Raw genomic sequence first — 16,493 nt, forward strand, 5'->3', positions numbered from 1 at the left:
GCGTATGTACTTTCTTGGGCGTCTCAGAAAGTACTCGAACTGGTTGCATCTCAGTCTGTTGTTCTCTTTGCTGTACTAGAGAGAGAAATGGACAGTCGACGTTTGGGGTCGAGCCCCAAGTGAAGTTCCTCCAGCATTTTGTGTGTTGCTCCAGATTTCAGCGTCTGCATTCTCTTGTGTCAACATTCTAGTAAACCTCTCTTTCATCCTCTCCAAATCCACCACATCCTCCCTGTAATACGGTCAACAGAACTGCACAAAATATTTCATATGTTCCCTAGCGAAGGTTCCAATTCTTAAGAAGCGTTCTTGAACCGAAACATTGACTTTTGTTTTACCATGGAACAATACAGCACAATACAGGCCCTTCTGCCCACCATGTTGTGCCGACCTTCAACCCACTACCAAGACGTTATAACCCCTTCCTCCCACAATCCCTCTATCTTAAATTTCTCCATATGTTTAACTAACAACCTCTTGAACTTGACCAATATATCAGCCTCCACCACTACCCCAGGTGGCGCATGCCTTGCACCAACCACTCTCTGGGTGAAAGACCTCCCTCCGACGTCTCCTTTGAACTCCCCCATTACCTTAAAGCCATGCACTTGAGCATTGGTGGCCGGCGAAACAGGGGCTGGCTTGCCACTCGACCTATTCCTCTTCATATTTTCTATACCTTATCGTGTCTCCCCTCATCCTCTTTCTCTCCAATGAGTAAAGGCGTAGCTCCTTTAGTCTCTCCTCATAATGCATACTCTCTATTCCACACAAATCTCCCCTGCACCCTTTCCAACGCCTCCACATCCTTCCTATAATGAGGCGACCAGAACTGGACGCGGTACTCTAAGTGTGGTCTCACCAGACTCCCGTTTACCTGAGTACTTTCTTTGTTGTTTACAGATGTTGACCATTTGATGATGCCTTACAGTGTATAAAGATAACCTCTGTGAGATAACCATGTGGTTGTTCTTCAAAGATGTTCACTGTCCTGTGCAGATTGCGTCTGTTACGTGAGAAGGTTTATTCTGCGTTTGCGTCCTCAGTGTGCCAATTTGCCATAATTTACTGTGGCCGAATGTTCACCCATTGATGGAGAGGCGGCGCTGCGGGGCGTGGGGGCGGGGACGGAGTGGGATTCGACAGGACAGTGGGGTAGCAAGTCAGAGGCAAGTTTGCAGCGTGTGCCGCTTGTGCTGATGTGAGAATGGCAGCGATTTCCTGGGTGTGTCATGAATTTTGAAACGTTAAGCAGATGAATGAAGCTGGTATTAAATCCACAGGAGGAACAGCATTGTGGGGAAATGTTGTGGCGGTGAATTGGTTATACGGCTACAATGCCCTTATCAGTCTGTCATTCACTGCCCTGTGGTTACGAGCCCAACAAACAAAGCCATTGTCTCTGATGTAAATATTGGCGCGATTTAACACAATATTCTCTGCCGTGTACAGATTTCGCTTTGTGTACAGATGTCATCTTCTGCTGCTGTAATATAAAAGCAACGGAGTTCTAGAAATTACATCGGTGCTGCATCTGGTGAAAATAAGGGGGTGGGACCTCCTCATCGACCTGGAAACATATTATCACCGCACACAGATATAAACACAAAAAACACACACACACACACACACACACACACACACACACACACACACACACACACACACAAAGACACCAGTACCTGCTTTGAACAATTTGCCATTCCTTCAGTCAACGCCATTGTCCTTCCCCATACAATCCCATTCTACACATATATTGCACTTGGACTAGAACACAGAGAAAAGGGTGGTGAGGAAAATAAAGAGGTTTATAAAAATAACATGACATTGTGAAATGAATAGGAGCATGAAAGTTGATAAATGGTCGTTCGCATGTAAGATCAAAATATAAAAGTAGCATAAAATACAGAATTAGAGAGAGAGACAGACAGAGAGCGATAGCAACTCAGCAGAATCAAGAAATGGGAAACGGTCAGTCTCTAATAGTGTGACAGTGTGGGGTTCAGTCTGTACCCGTAAGTCTCTGGTACAGCGTGTCAGTGTGGAATTCATTCTGTACCCGTCGGTATCTGGGACAGTGTGAGAGTGTGGGGTCCATTCGGTGTCTGTCCGCCCCTGGTACAGTGTGAGTTTCTTTCTGTTTATTTTTGTTCCATAAATCTGCACTTTACTCTCTAGTTATAAATCGTATGCACTTATTGTTTGTACCATCTTCAGCGCGACCAGATTTAGCTACATTTCGCTGATAATTGAATTATATTACATGCAGTTTAAGCCTCAGTGATTCCTTTTATTTTGAAGCAGTATATCCAATGTTTATAGATCCGTGCAGCACAGCAACAGGCCAGTAGGCTCACCATGTCCCAAAAGACCATCGATTACCAAAGCACACGAATTCCATTAACCAACACTCCGTCCGTAGCTTTCTACATCTTGGCAATTCAGATGCTTGTCTGGATAGTTCTCCAATGTTGTAAGAGTAGCCACTCCCAACACCCACTCAGGTGGTGTATTCCGGATCCCAACAACAGAGGGAGTGGCAAAACATCTCTGAACCTCTCTGAAGATTTTTCCCTTATCGTACCTCCTTGTTGCCTGGAATTCACGCACCTGATAACGGTAAGATTGTCCCACCATCCAAATTCTCCCGAACCCAACCTAGAACAGAAAACATTATTCTGATCGAATTGATCAAATCTTTTGATCAATGATGTGACTTTTAGCCTGACATTGCATGAAAGTTTCCGACTGGACTGCAAAGGGCAGTACCGTGTGTGCCAAGGAATTAATTGTGTCCAGTTCCAGGTAGTACTGTATGGGGTTGAGATTTGGAATGTGAGGACAGCTCCGGCTCCTACAGAACTGACCCTGGGACTCACACGGCGATGAACAACTCGGAAATTCATATCCCAAATTAAACCACCTTTCAGCCCTGGCAACATACTCCCAGCTCTCTGTGTGATCCTCTGGTACCAGCAGATTCCCACCATTTATTTCCTGAATGGTGAGGCACTGCAGAGCTCGGTGTTGCAGAGAGATCCGGAGTTCCTGGGAAATGATACAAAATAGGCTGGTATGCAGGTAATGAAGAAAGTTAAGTTCTCTTCTATTGCTCGGGGAACTGAATACAAAATACGAAGGTGATGTTTAAATCATTTCTTGGAGAGGTGAGACCACATCTGGAGTGCAGAGTACAATATAACTGAAACATTCCTCCATATCATGCGGTTAATGCATTGGAATCACGTCACGGAAGGATTACTGGGTTAATAACTTGAATGAATTATGAAGGAAAGTTGGAGAGGCTGGAGTACAGAGGATTGAAAAGTTACTTTGCTGAAACATATCGAATCATTAGGATTCTGAACGGGTTGACATGGTCAGGATTTTCACACCTCTGAGATAATCTTTAACTCGTGAAACCAATTTAAAAATAAGCCGTCACTCGGAGAAGGTTGCAATGTTTTCTCTGTTACGGACTCAGTGAAAGTCCCTTTAAGATAGAGACTGTGTGTGTATGTGTGTGTGGGGCGTGCTTACGTCAATAGAAGATAAAGGACGTAATGACGTTGTTGAAGAAGGCAGAAGAAGAAGGAGAGAGAGAGAGAAGGGAGAGAGACACCAGCCTGCTTGTTTTCTCTATCGATGGATGAGAAACAATAACTGTGTTTGCCACTGAAATCCATGTATGGAAGTTGGAAGTAATCCGGTGGAGTTCACTTTGTTGCTGACCTGTAGAAGGAAACAGGTATTTGTATGTGGACGACCACGGTTCGGATGCTTTTCGGGGTGAGGAAGTCACTACCGAGTAAACACTGAAGTGTCGTTTGGGTTCCATCTTGCAACATTTGGATTTCGTGTGTACTTTCTCTATGTTTTTCTACATCTACATCTTATCTTCAGACAACGGTGGTTGTTGAAGCAGCCCTTGCTCATGTTTCACCTTATGGCTTGCGGAACTGAACTTTAAGAACCATTCAGGAACTGGGAGTTTTGGACTTTGTCACACACACACACGAAGAGTTTAGTTTTGGGGTTAACGTTCGAGGTTTAACATTTTTGAATTCTAACATACTAACATTTTTACTTTTATTTTCCGTATTATCATAAGTAGTGATTAATAAAATAGTTTTTAACACTGAATCATGCTCAGTGTGTTTCTTTTGTTGCTGGTTTGTGACATCTCTCAGACGATCGTCAGTCGACAGAACTTTCTTCCTGAAAGAGAGACGAAAGTCTAAGTTTGAATATCTTTCAGCTAGATGTAGACATGTACGAGATAAATACCGGGTAAACGGTCGCCGTCTTTAAATGGAAACGAGATAGGGTTCCGATGAACGCATGGCTAATCCGATTCAATGGCGAAGTGCAGATGTTCGGCTCGGCCGTCACTTCTCCTGCCATTTACTGTGTTTCCCTTGGTCATATTTAGATTATCCACATGCATTAAAGCCGGTGGGCTTTAGTTTCAGATACTTCTGCGTTGTGGAAAGGTTACCTGTTTCCTACCTATCTATGACCTTCATAATTTGCATGACTCAAACAGATCCATCGTCAGCTACCTCACTCTTAGGCAGTAAGGAGAGCCTAGACCATCCCACCTCATAGATGAAGCAACAGATCCCATGCGACATCGCGGTGAACCTCCTCTGCACGCATGTTCCCTGTAATGTGGGGAACGGAGCTTGTTTTCCCTCCGTCCCTCTTGCTAACAGGGAAGTGCGACAGGGTCTGGGATGACTTCAGCAACAGGCATACGGAACAGATGAGCTATCGCTCAAAATCTCTGACACTTTGAGACGCCCCCGAAAGAGCAGACACAATACTAAATCATGGTCCGTCCCTGGAGGTCCTGCAGCAACAAAATATGGTTGTTGTTAGAAATCGGAAATCACACCGTGATATGCTGGAAATCCTCAGCAGGTCACGCAGCGCTTGTGGGGAGAGAAACTGGGATGTGTCCGGTTAATGTCCTTTGACAGCAGACGGGACATTAGCTCAGCCGCGTCAACTGGGCTTCGTCTCTCCAGCCAACTGACTCTCTGTTGCTGGGTAAGATAACCCGCCATCTGATCCGCTCTGGACTGTATGTGACTCCAGCCCGCACCATTGTGGGTGCCTGGTGACTGCCCTGTGAAGCGACCCAGCGTGCCTGGTTGGGTTCAAACCACCAACCATTCGGATAATAGCCAAACAGACACAACCTGAAGGAAGCGGAATTAATTTGACCATTCCCGGGTTGGGAGGAGGAGAACAGGGATCGCTGTTGGGACTTAGCTTTTCACAATCTGCATCAATGATTTGGATCAGCGAGTCATGGACATAATAAAATAGAAATTTATCTGAAAAGTTAGCAGATTGTGCAGCATCTGTGGAGAGGAAAACAGGGTCAATGTTGCAGGTCGCTAAATTGGGGTGGAGGGAGAGTTCAGTTCTTCCTTCTGATTGCCAGAATCTGCAGTTTTTTGACTTTGACTGACAACGTATCCAAGTTTTCTGATCATACAAAACTGGCTGTCAATGCGGGGTTTGAAGAGGATGCGGAGATATCGCCTGGCCGAAGGAGTGGCCGAGGTTATACCTGATGGGATGTGATGTGGACAATTCTGAGGTGCTCCTGAGAAACAGTGTTTTATTAAATTGTGAGCGATTGAAAGGTGTTGATCTCCAGAGGAACCTGGGTGTCCTTGTGCATAAAACATTGAATATTAACATGCAGGGTTGATGAGCAAGTAGGCAAACGATATGTCCGCCTGTATTACAAGTCGGTTCGGGTATCGTATCAAACATGTCTCACTGGACTTACTCAGGGCCCTGTTGTCATGGCATCTGCAATATTCGTACATGCGAATCAGGGTCACTCGGCACCTCGAGAATGCTCTGCCATTCTATGAGATCATAAATATACAAGATACAGCGGATTTGACAGTGTAGAATTTGGTATGCTTGCATTTTTAATACACTCACAAAGATGTGGGTAGAATTATGAAATAACCATCCAGTCATTTCAAACTGAGGTCCTCAAAATTTCTTCACTGAGAGGATAATGAATCCCTGGAACTCTCTTCCCAGTGGATCAGTGAAGGAGAGGAAATCTTATTGCTCCTCGCACATTCTGGGCCCCGGCACTCTAGAAAAGACCTAATAATGAAGATTAACATCTCAACTAGAAGGCCGTTCGACCCATTGTGTTCAAGTTGGCTGCAGATGATGCGTCGACTTCCTGGAGTAACCAGGATCACCGCATTTTAGTGAACGCCCTGAATTTAGAACAAAAACTGACGAGTCGTAGTAAGACATGTCACATGTTTTCCTCTATTTTTTTTGCTCTGGACCACACAGTCATATCAAAGCCGAGCTTTTGTCATATGCACAAGTAAATATGTAAACTGGTGAAATGCAAATTACCTTGCTGCAGCATCACGGGGCGATAGCATCAGATTATCAGAATTCACAAGAAAAATAAACATAAATTAAACACATATTACGCATACTTCTTACTGAAAGGAACACGATTGGAACAAAAAGTAACAAAGTCAACTTTAGTGCGAAGTGATCAAAGGAGTCATAGTGTTGCCATACTGAGGGAGTGGTTATGTTTGTGTTGGTTGGTTGAATGGAAGGAGCCTGGTGATGTCGGAGTTCAGGCTTCTGTACCTGTTGCCCGATCGTAGCTGTGAGAAGCTGTCCCGGACGGTGGGGATCTTCGATGATGGATCCTGTTTTCTCGAAGAAGTGCCTCATGTAGATACTACCGATGTTGTAGAGCGGGAGCAAGTTCACGAGATCAAGTTTAAGATCCATCAAGGAAAGGAATAATTTAAGGGCAGGTTTACGGATCTGCAGCCGAAAGTAACAGGATCTTCCGTTTTTCCTATCTCCCACAGAAACTGGGTATGACGGAGATTTGGAGACTGATCCCAAAGAATGCCCTGGATTTTCTCTTGATGGGCCGGTTATACGGGAATGTCCGAAGTAAAGGGGCAGAGAACCTCAGGCAGAATGTTTAGGACAAAGATAAGACCAGCCAGAGGCAGGAGACGGAAAACAGCAACTTGACCCCGTGCGTAATAGGATGATACCTGTTTCTCTCTGAACAGTATTGCTCACTTTCTGTGAATTGTTCGCACTGATTAATGTCTAATCACATTCGGAAACAGAAGGTAAAGTCAACTCGTTTCTGGCAACGGAAGACGAAGCAGCACACACTACTCACAGGGGTGTGACTGCAGAGTCACTGTGGCGCAGTCCAGATTCGGGACCAGAGCAAATTATTCACATCCTTCCGCGGGGGGGGGGGGGGGGGGGGAGCGGTTTCAGGATTTTAAAGTCACCCTTTCCTTGGAGGAGAAGCGAATCCTAGGAAGGCTGGGATTTCGGGATTGCTTTCCGGATTTCGGATTGTGTTGAAAGCCAATCACTATTGTTACCCCTTACATCCTGGGCGGGGACAGGGGCTGTGTACTGTGCTGGGTAACTGAGTCGAATTAAACCATATTTACCACACCGCCCAATCTCTCTTTCTCTCCATCTCTAACATTCGCTGATCTTCTTGTTTTCCTCTTATTATGCACGTTTTTGTCCGTCCAGAGGACAGAAAGTGTGAAAGAAAGAAACCAAACACCGCGCGCTTTGGAGGGCGGAGACTGCGCGGACGAGGAGAGACAGAACGGCCACGTGGCAGAAGAAGACGTGCGGCCGGTGGGACAAATTGCTCAGTAAAAACCTGGTCGTGTATGGGTGAGTGGTAGCAAATGGGGCAGCTTGGTAATGAGGGGAGAATTAGAGAGGAGCAGCGTAAATAGGTGATGGATATGTGGACCCACCATACCGAAGGGCTGTTTCTGTGCTCTCCGCTCTCCCTGCTTTCTTCACCCCACCGCAACAGTTTGTCCGGGGCGAAGCAGCAAGAAAGCAAATGAGAGGCTGGAATGTGATACATAAGTTGAATAGGCAAGACGGGCAGGAGCACGGCAGGGAGCGAAAGAACTCGATTGGGTTAAACGGCATTTATTTCATTGCAACATGTCAGACAGGTAAAGTGGATGAACTCAGGACAGGGGGTGGGGTATACGTGGGACCGTGGTGTAAAAGCCAGTACGGAAACATGGCTACGTTGGGTGATGTTACAGGAATGGCATTTAGATGTTGTAGTGTCGGGTGCTTTAGGAGGAATAGAGGTGGAGGAATGAAAGGAATCGGAGATGCATGTTTAAATAATTGGAACATCACGGCAGTGACAAATTACTGAAGGATGATCCAGTGAGGCTTAATGAGTGGAGCTCAAAAATAAGGTGGATGACGAATTTGTTGGTTTGGTAATGTAGTCCTCCAGATAGTTATCGGGAATTAGGTGAATAAATATACTGGGAGATTGTGGAGAGTTGCAAGAATGGTAGGGTTTCCACCATTGGGGATTTTAACTTTCCTTATATAGAGTGAGACTGCCATACTGTTAAGGGATTGCATCGCATGGAACTTTCATCAGGCAATAAATGGCGGGACCTATTCAAGGAGGGAATATCTCTACCTACTCTTGGGTCATAGGTCGGGACAAGTGAATGAGGTAACAGTGTGGAAGCACTTTGCAACCAGTAACCAAACTTCTGTACGTTTTAATTTTTTTATATAGAAAGTAACAGAACTGGTCCACAGGTTCAACTTCTAAAGCGGCGCAAGGTAAACGTTGGCGGTAAAGACAGGTAATTGCAAAGGTCGATTGGAGGAGGTTGTTTCGGGAAAAGGAACCTCAAGAAATTAGGAAGCTTTTAAAAGTGAGACATCGAGAGTTCAAGGTCTGCATCTTCTTGTGTGAGTGAAGGACAAGGCTGGCAGGAGCAGGGAATCCTGCAGGACATGAGATACGAAGACCCGAAGCAGGAAAAATGAAGCATGTGTCAGGCACAGGTAGCTTGGATCAAGTAAGTCACTGGACAGTATAGGGGGATGCAGGAATGTACTCAAAAAGGATATCTGGAGGGCCAGGAGGGAGCATGAGACAGCTTTGGAGGAGAAGATTAAGGAGAATTCAAATAAATGTTATACGTATGTAAAAGACAAAACGTAATCAGAAAGAGATTAGGGCCTTCAAAGGCCTAAGTGTACATACCTAAGTGGAGCCGCAGGAGATGGACGAGATCCTCAATTAATACTTCTCTTCTGGTTTTACCGTGGAGAAAGAGGTGAAGACGAGGAAACTATGGGAAGGTACAGCAGATGGTCCGCAGAGCAGCACAGGAGCAGGTGGATGTTTAAAAATGTATTAAGGGCGATATATCGCCTGAACAAGACCTGGTATGCCCGACAACACTGAAGGAGGCCAGCGAAGAAATTGCGGGATCTCTGTCTGAGTTATTTGCATCGTACGTAGCCATGGGAGTGGTGCTGGAAAATTGTATGGTAGGGAATGCAGAGAAAAACATGGAACTATAGACAAGGAATCTTAATTTCTGTGGTAGGTAAGTTACTGGAGAGGATTCTAAGGGATGAGGTATGCATGCATTTGGAAAGACTGGTTGGTTATGGGAACGCAGATCAGCTTTATGCGTGGGCGATTATAGAACCATAGAATCATAGAACAATACAGCACAATGCAGGCCCTTCAGCCCACCATGTTGTGCCGACCTTCAAACCACGCCTAAGACTGCCCAATCCCTTCCTCGCACATGTCATTCTATTTTAAATTCCTCCATATACTTATCTAACAATCTCTTGAACTTGACCAACGTATCAGCCCCCACCACCACACCAGGCAGAGCATTCCATGCACCAACCACTCTCTCGGTGAAAAACCTCCCTCTGACCACCCCCTTAAAGCCATGCCCTCTTGTATTGATCTTTGGTGCATGGGAAAGAGACGCTGGCCGTCCACTCTATCTATTCCTCTTAATATTTTGTATACCTCTATCATGTCTCCTCTGATCCTCCTTCACTTCAATGAGTCAAGCCCTAGCTCCTTAGTGTCTCCTCATAATCCATACTCTCTAACCCAGGCACCATCCTGGTAAATCTCCTCTGCACCCTTTTAAACGCCTCCACAACCTTCCTGCAAAGAGGCGACCAGAATTATGTGTCACAAACTTAATGAAGTTTATCTGTAGTGTCACCCAGAAAGTCTATGAGGGCATGGCGTTAAACGGGTTTTATAAGGACTTCATTAAACGGATGTTTTAGAGCACTGTTCATGCCATTATTTCCACTCTCTTGGGTTGGCAATGTAAGTTAGTGAGCATGGAGATAGATTTAATTATAGTTTTACACAGTTTATTTCCATAATATAAAGATGTTAATTATCTGAGTCAACGTGTATTTCACCGCGTTCTTCATCTCTTGTCGAAATTTGCTCTGAGTCACGGCGTAAATGCACGTGTTGGTGCAGGAACTGAGAAGCTGAAGCATTGTCGCGGCGTGTTCTGTGATAAAACGGGAATCAGTAACAGAATTATTGTAATTGCTTGAAATTCGCTGATAGATGTGAAACACCACCTGTGTCACCCACAACAATATGAAACTGCCGGTTATACTGAAGAGTAAAACGATGGATTTCCTTCGGTTCTCCATCTCCTGGTCCTTGTCATTCTCTCCATTGATGGGGCATCGGAGTCCGCTGCGGACTCTGCTGGCCGCTAAAATCCGTCTGACCGTCAGGACATTGAGCAGAAAAATCAGAAAAAAAGGGAAACAAGGGGTTAAAATACCGTGAAACATCTCAAATGCCGCCCATGCAGGGTATGTATTGTACATCGGTTTGGTGGAACATCCCCAAAAAACATTATCAGTTATTTTTCTGGGCTTCTGTGTAAAATACCACGGGATACTCTCTAAAAATCCCAGCACACCCACCGTTGCTATAACCACAGCAGCCGTTCTCTCAGTGCAATATTTTGCTTTCAGCTTCACATAACAAATGGCTACAAAACGATCAAAGGTGGAAGCGACTGTCAACCAGTCAGAGACCGCGGTGCTTGCAAAAACCAGCCATAGATCGAGACTGCACACGGGAGTGATGATTTATTTTCGCGGAAAATAAATCAAAGCAGTCCACCTCAGCAGGGGGTCCGAGATAACGACCAGGAGATCAGCCGCGGCCATTCCCACTAGGTAGCGGGTGACACATTTGGAGAGTCCGCACTTTCCTCGGGACAGGATCACAATCGCAATCAAGTTAACTATCAGAGAAACAAAGGAAAGTAGCGGAATTGCTGATCAGTATGGGAGCCAAGGCAGCAGTTTAAGACGATCTGGTGACAATTCAATTTCGTTGCTGCATCGAGCGGTGGAAACTGCTCCCTGTGCATTGCGAAGGGCCGATAGAGGTAGCAATATGGGTAAAGGTAGAGAAGGGATTCATAGCGTCGTATAAACTGAGTTAGATCTGCATAAGGATTGCTCAATATTGACGGGAAATTGCGTTGGCAGGGAAGTACTATCTGGATGCCTATTAACTCAAGCATGAAAGGATGGATCAGCTTTTCCGTTACCCAGAGAATCTCGTGGTGAATGGAATGGATAAACCGGGCCGCTAGATGGCGGCAGTATTCCATGTACCAATCACCAACTCTCCCGGCTCTCCCTGTCACCGACCGATCAACAGAAGGACGGAACAAAAAAAGAAATTCTGGAAAGACGGCGCCAATGAGGCAGCGTCTGAAGAACAACAAACGGGTTAATGTTTCGGGACAGAGACCATTCCCCTGAAATGTTCTGCGAACGGCCCTGACCCGAAGCGTTATCTGCTTTCTCTTTCCATACACGCTGCTTGCCGGGCTTGTGCTTCCAGAATTTCCTGTTTTTTCACATTTCCCTTTCTGCCATATATTTGGTTTTGCAACAGAAAGCACGACCGATTCCAACAGGTACAATGCGGTCTGTTACAACCTCACAGTCGTCTCCAACTTAATCCCTCACAGGGAGGTGGGGGGGGCGATATGGGTGGATTCGAACCGTCAACAGCAAGCTGGCTGCAGTGGTCTGACGTCTGGCATGTTCAGATATAGGTATAATCGAACTACATTTTACAAAATTGATACTCCAAAGCGCCTCTGACGCCCAGAGGGTTTCCCTGAATTCTCCATAAACTGTCGCATACTCAGTCACTACATTTTCGTTTATTACAGAAGAACATATTCCACAAGGGCTTGGTTCTACAACATGGAACTTTTCCCAACTATTGCTACCTTCCGATAATCTGATTCTTGTCCCTAACCCAGACACAATCTACAAGAACATTCTGCTCAAACAGTTGCTCAACTGGCTGAGATACTCCCGCAATTTGCTATTTGCTCCAGATCCCGAATCTCTTGTGCCTCCATTCCATTCTTTGAAATGCAGGTACTTAGCAGCTGGCTGTGGAAACAAGCAGCGAGACAAACTATCCGTAGCATTTCAGTTAGACAACAATTTCCACCTACGGCAGCTGTGACAGCGGCTTACCCGGAATTCCAACGGCTGCCAGATTACTTGATACCCCATTTCAGTGAGAAGCAATGACTTCTGTTGATCCGGAATGCTCAGCTCAGATAGATAATCTGAGCTGTCTTTCTCCAATAGTGTCTGATTTATACAGAAGATCAGTCTCCGGTGACACGGTTGGACCCAAACCATTTCACTTATTTTACACTCACTTGAACAAACACATTGTAACAACACCATTTGGCTCTGTTGGAAATACAGGGAAGATTTAACACAGACATCAAAATGCTCGGCATTACCTCAGAATCGTCCCTGGTGGAAAGAAGGGCGGAATCTTTCATCACACAAGACTTATCTTTGTCAGTAAGCGGCTCCATAAATGGTTTTCACACTATTGCATTGACGGCTTGTTCATCTATGAATGTCGCCAATCTCTCTTCAGTGAGCACTGAATCCAGCGACACAAACTAAACCCCTCCTAGGCCTCTGCAGTGTCCCCTGTCAGAACTGTGCACTTCCTTCCTTCAGTCCTTCAGCTCCATCATGACCTCTCACCCAATTTCCAGCCTCAGTAAATGGCAACGGAACCAAAACATGGCGTCCCTGTCCAGCACATCGCAGGTCCTGCCCGCCATCACATCCATGCTCACTGTCCCCAGGTGTCTACTGTTTCTCTTTGTATCGATATTCATTGCTGTTTTGGATATACAACGCTCCTTCAAGACTTTCTAAGCAGTGCACATAATTTTGGATTTAATTGTGTGTCTGATAGCTAAACATTTCAAACATTGTGCAAGGACTGCCGATTGGATGAATATATCTGCACTGAAAAGACATCTGTTGTTTCAAAATATTCCTTGCCTTGTACAGATTTCATTGTGTGTGCACTTGTCAGCTCCTGTTCCTTGTCATCTCGCTGTGACCAATTACCCCGAATCTCTGTGGTGAAATGTTGGTCCGATGGCGCAGAGGCGGTGCTGCAGGAATGGTCACCAGAAGGGGTTGAAAGTTTGGGGCCAGTTTACAACAGTCGGAGGTTTTGCAGGTGAGGGAATGGAAGTGATTTGCCGAGTAGGCTCCGGGTTAAATTGGTAATGAGAGAACACAGAGCACAGGAAGGTTTTGTTCATCGACTTCTGGATCCTGGGCCAAGCGACATTTACTATGTTGTCTGAGCTGACCTCTTTTCAGCATCCACTTCGCAACAGAGGAAAAAAGATTTCAAATGTGCGCTTGTGGTTGTCCATTTGTGGAATAGAATGCCGATGTTTCTCTGTTGTTTGCTGCGAGCACCGACCAGAATCCCAAACAGTGCAACGCCATTCTTTCCACACACACCCGCCACACCCACTCTCAGTAACACCACCCACAATGGCCCGTGTACATCACCACACCACCAGCTGGATAGCCATTGTCAACGCACACAGAGAGATAGAGGCACAGGCAAAGACGGCAAACCACACGGTGGCGCCAAATCTCACAGTCGAATGCAAACCCACCAGATCCAAACACCCACCCACCCACACACACACACACACACACACACACACACACTTAGACAGACGCATGCACCACGAATTCACACACAGTTGCCTATTCAAACAAATAAACTCGACTCACCGATACACATAAACACGCATAAAGAAACACGCTTACGTAGTACAAATACACACAAACAAATACATAAACGGGGGGGGGGGTATATAGAGTGACACATGTAGTAAGTCGTTCCTCTAATATGAGAGGGGTTGGAAGAATCGAAGTGCCACGTTGAAGAGGTAACCGACATTTGTCACAGAATTCAAGGCTATCAATAGAAGGAGAACACTCAAAGGGAGGCCGAGCCTGACAGGTAGCAAAATAAAGAGGAAAAAGAACAGCTCAATGCGCTTATGAATGGAGAATCTTATTATTTCTGTACCCGTCAGTCTCAGGTACAGTGTAAGAGTGTGAGGTTCATTCTGTACCTGTTATCCTCTGGAACAATGTGATAGTGTGGGGTTCATTCTGTACCTTTCAGTCCATGGTACAGAGTGAGAGTGTGGGGTTCACTCTGAACCTGTCAGTCTCTGGTGCACTGTTGGATTGTGAGCTTCATTCTGTACCAGTCAGTCTCAGGAACAGTGTAGGAGTGTGGGGTTCATTCTGTATCTGTCAGTCTCTGGAACGGTTTAACAGCGTAGGATTCGTAGAATGTCTTGCTCATTGTTCCATAATTCTAACATTGACTTCGATATACCATTTTCTCCATTTATTGCTCAAGCTACATTTAGCACAATTATATTTAGCTACGTCTGGCTTTTTCTGAAGTTCATTATGGATATTGTCAGTTGAATGATGCTGGTTATGTTAGAGCAGTACGTCTAGAGTCATAGAGTCGAGCAGCTCAGATACAGGCCGTTCGGCTCATCACATCCATGCAGACCATTGGTTAGGATTAGGGTTAGGGCAAACACTCATTGATAAACCCATTGATAAACACTCGGTCTGTAACCTTCTATTGAGGAAGTGAAGGGTTAAGAATTGCAACCATACCTATAACTGGCAACCAAAATATATATATATGCATCTATATTTCTTTAGCAAGGACTAGCAAGCTTCTGACCCACTAGTTAGGTTGGAATGTTAAGTATGTTAACAGCCTTTGTTTCGGGTAATGAACCATTCCGATATGTCAGACGGTGGCGATAGTGAGTGTAATTAACATCGAGGTGAAGACTTGGTGTGAACAATGAAGGGTGATACCTGCCTTTGAAAGCCTTGATTATAACTCAATTATCCTAAGACAAAAGGTGTGATAGCTGTCTCGAGATCTCTATAGCTTGACCGAAACTCGCGGCGCCGTTTGCATGGGATGTGCGTGACAATTCCTGTATAAATGTCTGTCTGCCCTTTGTCCGGGGAGAACTCGGGAAGCGACTCTTAGTGAGTGCTGAAGAGAATTATCCTAGCGGTACACTGCTAATAAATGTGTTTGTTCGAATCGACCTTGTGGCACTGTGTTATTTACAGCGGACAGAAAGGGAAAATTGATTTCGGGACGACACTATGACTTGGCCATTCTCCTTCTCGACTGGATAAATGCTAAATGTTTGACAGAGTTCCAGATTCCATCCTTCTTCTCTGTGAATGAAAATATCCCGCAGATCCATTCTGAACACTTTGCTCATATCGTACTCCTTGCTGTCGAATTTGGCACAAACTGCAAAAGGGGATGATGTCTCGACAACCTATACTATCGCTGCCCCAATATTGATCAGAGCATAATTTATTGATCGAACGTTGCGCTACTGATAGGTAACGTAGCTTCCAGCCTGACACTGTTTGAGAGATTTGGGCAGGTCTGTAATGAACTTACTGTGTCTTGTTCTCGGCAGCACTGTGAGGTTGTGGGTTGGAATGTGAGGGCTGCTGTCGCTCCAACAGAACTGGAGCTCAAGTTATAGCGAAGTTAATTTGCTATAACATGTCGAATCCTTGGGAGTTTTTAAAGGGCAGAGGTGGAGCGAAGGTTCCCATGTGGGAGGATCTTTCACTGATCGAGACCATTTGAAACATGCGGTCACTCAATGGGGGTGATCTACACTGTCGATCCTGAGTGTGTGGAACTAAGCGTTCCCACCATTTCCCTTTTTATTTTGTCAGTAACCTCCGATGCAAACCATTGATGCAGATTATGAAAACCGGGTCCCAGCACCCGTCCCTGGTCACCACCTCCAAACCCAGGAGTGGCCCATTTATTCCCTCTTCCTTCAGTGTGTCTCTGTGGTGCAATCGGTAAGTACATTCGGCTGTTAACCGAAAGGTTGGTGGTTCGAGTCCACTCAGGGATGCTGGCAATCGAGCAGCTTTTGATGTGCGTGTCAATGCCAGCTAGGTAACACTGTGCTGTCTGGAGGCGGGAGCTCCCTGCTGCTCCCTCAATGGGCTCAGTTGGAGCCCTTCCTGCTGGGTCTCAAGCCCGGGACCCCGATGTCCCGTTTTCCTTTCACCCCAATGCTCGAGTTTCATGATGTAACGTCCTTGGAACTCATCCGATTGTGTTTTGAGCTTCCGGACTTGCCGCTTTTGATGTTGTATCG

The 16,493-nt window shown here is 45.5% G+C and overlaps 1 non-coding gene across 1 annotated transcript; it reads left to right on the forward strand.

Moving 5' to 3' along the window:
• The first annotated feature begins 16,170 nt into the window (after nucleotides 1–16,170).
• On the forward strand, nucleotides 16,171–16,244 carry trnan-guu (transfer RNA asparagine (anticodon GUU)). The gene has a single exon. It is a non-coding gene; the product is annotated as a tRNA-Asn (tRNA).
• Nucleotides 16,245–16,493: the final 249 nt, after the last annotated feature.

The sequence above is a fragment of the Pristis pectinata genome, chromosome 29, assembly GCF_009764475.1.
Source record: "Pristis pectinata isolate sPriPec2 chromosome 29, sPriPec2.1.pri, whole genome shotgun sequence".
NCBI lineage: Eukaryota > Metazoa > Chordata > Chondrichthyes > Rhinopristiformes > Pristidae > Pristis > Pristis pectinata.